The following is a 2,758-nucleotide window of genomic DNA, read 5'->3' on the forward strand; positions in this document are numbered from 1 at the left end:
TTGAAGATAACGGCCATGGGGTGTGGGGGTCGGTGTCACCCCCCAATCGATGGCGGAAAAATCGGAGTAAGACGAACGAGCTTTCTGTCTAAGATGACGGGGTTCGTGTCTATCCTGTGGAGGCCGGGTGTCACATTGTAATTTAAAGCTAATAATAATATATATAGCCTCATTTTTATTTTCATTTGCGTACATTTCTTTTTTAAATATTATTTAGCCGGTAAGAGATAGGTTATCTATAATACTATAAAAAGGAGAAGTGATGTACACACATGTAATTTTACATGGCGTCCATCATTTTATGCAATATGTACAAATAAATAATGCATGTTTTGTGAGGGCAAAATTGTAAGGAGGTGAATATTTTAAGACACGGTAAGGGTATAATAGTAAATTATACCTACACCCGTACTCACAACCTCAAAATCCTTTCCATCCCTGCCCTTAGAAACCTAATCGATGCCCTCGAAACTAACTACACGCCTCCTCATCTTCCCTGTTCAGTTAAACCCTTTATAAAGCCAGTTAAAGCACCTACCAGTTTTCATAAATCATCCCCAATTGAGTGTGAGTTTCAAAACCGATTTGTTTACAAATATGCGTTAATTTATTGTTTGTTTTCTCATCAACTTCGATCTGATCTCCTTATGTATGTGTAGATTTTGTTGTTTGTTAGGGTTTGAGATTTGAGATTTAGGTCAATGGCTCTCCTCGGTAAATACCCAATGCTCCTTCATCTTCTATAAAACTCTACAAGAACATAAGCCTGGATCGTAAGAAGCATTCTCAGGATCACCACTTTTCCCATTCAAGAACAGAAGGGGTAAGACGCTAACTCTGTCAAAATTAATCAATTGATACCCCTAATCGATTCTTTGAACTGACTCTTTGTTTGTTATTCCACTTCCCCGACACAGGGGTCAAGAACATCATCGCATAGTTCGTAATTCTGGTAAGAAATACTTTACTTGCATAGTTCTTTGTGTGCATCATTTGTTAATTGTACATTAAAATACTTTACTTGCATAGTTCTTTGTGTGCATCATTTTTTTTTTAGTTTTGACCTAATTTTTGTTTTCTGTTTCTGCTATCGTGCGCATTAGGTTACGTTTAAGCAGCCGGAATCGGCGAAAAAAGCGTGTGAAGATCCGACGCCGGTGATTAACGGCCGTTGTGCGAATTGTAACCTAGCATCGCTTGGTGCTCGTCGTCAGAGAACGTTAACCGTTTTTCACCGCCACCGCACCACCAATCCTGTATGTTTTTTGTTTTTCTAACGTACAGTAGATTTATGCGTTTATGATTTTTTGTTTTGCGAGTTTCTGATCTGATTGATTCGAATTGTGTATCGATTTGATGAACGTAAAACCTAATGCCAGTTTAGTCCAAAATAAGATCATTTGGGAAGAATGATGATGGAAGAGAAAATCGGTCAGATGGTTCAGATTCAAATGCTTGCAGCTACTCCTGATATCATGAGGTACTATGTTTTAATGTAAATATCAGGTGTAATGGTGAATGATATATTGTTGTTTTAAATGAAGGAAACTTACTAATTGGTGGAGGGAGTGTTGATTGGATTAATATGCTACACGAGCTCCAACATTTTCTACATGGTCATGGATCCAATGATTTATGGAATTGTTGCTGATCATAGTCACAACAATGTTATTTATGCTACAATATTTCCACATAATATTGGCCATATAGTACTGTTCAATTAAAGAAGTTAGACTAATTGCATACATTCAAAATAACCTCTCTTTTATAATTGTTTTAATCTTAAATGCACACTAGGGACACTAATCTTGTGAAGAGAATAGGTGCAACCACTATCGCTGAAGTCAGAGCTATCAGAATTTCATATGCATTCGCTCCTTGTATTGATGTAAGTATAATAAAATATTTAAGTATGTGTCTATAAAGAACTGTTTTTATAGGTATGCAGAGATCTAATATGGGGACGTGCTATGAGAGTTACAGCGAGGATAATGAACTTGTTCAAAGTATGAATAAGATTGTATTAGGATTGCAAGGTGAAAATTTTCAGGGATCACGGTTGGGTGTCCCATATGTTGATAGGGTTGGTGGTGGAGGTGATGATTTCATATATTTAAACTTCTAATTTACATACTTAATAAGGTAAATCATAACTTGATGATATCTTTGCATTCAAGCAGTTTAAATGGGCAGATTGTAACAAGTAGTACTTAGCGTGCAACAATGCAAGTCGGTTCGGGTCGGGTCGTGCTGAGTGTAGGCTGTCATAGTTAGAGAAGTTCCTTTTTGTTGTGAAACTAGCCTAATAGCAAAAAGAACATAAAAAACAATATGGAGAAAGAGATTGATCTTATTGATTGAGGTGTGTTTTTACAATGAGATACAATGGTGGTATATAAAGGTGTACAAAACTTGGAGAGAAAGTTAATCTATTTTTGGTGTTGATAACCACATTAATAATAAATATATCATAACACTCCCCCTTGGTTATCAACATAATACGCTTGATGCTACCTCGTTAAAAACCTTGCTAGGAAAACCCGATGGGACAAAACCATAGCTAAGGGAAAAAGAGTGCAGCGTGTAATGCGCATTAGTCCCCCTGATACTTCTAGATCAGGTATGTTGCCTCATTAAAAACCTTACTAAGAAAACCCAATGGGACAAAACTTAGTCAAGGGAAAAAGAGTGCAACTTAAATAAGTCTCCCCCTCATTTTAACATGTATCCTTTAAGTGACGTGTGCTCATCTTCCTTG

The 2,758-nt window shown here is 36.7% G+C and overlaps 1 long non-coding RNA gene across 4 annotated transcripts; it reads left to right on the forward strand.

Annotated features, from left to right (window-relative positions):
• Window positions 1–429: 429 nt before the first annotated feature.
• LOC110872946 lies at window positions 430–2,349 on the forward strand. 4 transcript variants are annotated; one of them, XR_004865225.1, is made up of 6 exons: window positions 430–823; window positions 918–952; window positions 1,104–1,256; window positions 1,380–1,480; window positions 1,545–2,096; window positions 2,181–2,349. It is a non-coding gene; the product is annotated as an uncharacterized LOC110872946 (long non-coding RNA). The 4 variants fall into 4 exon arrangements; XR_002554794.2 differs by lacking the exon at window positions 2,181–2,349 and having other exon boundaries at window positions 430–567; window positions 660–823; window positions 1,545–2,046; XR_002554795.2 differs by lacking the exon at window positions 2,181–2,349 and having other exon boundaries at window positions 430–567; window positions 677–823; window positions 1,545–2,046.
• Window positions 2,350–2,758: the final 409 nt, after the last annotated feature.

The sequence above is a fragment of the Helianthus annuus genome, chromosome 8 (genome assembly GCF_002127325.2).
Source record: "Helianthus annuus cultivar XRQ/B chromosome 8, HanXRQr2.0-SUNRISE, whole genome shotgun sequence".
NCBI lineage: Eukaryota > Viridiplantae > Streptophyta > Magnoliopsida > Asterales > Asteraceae > Helianthus > Helianthus annuus.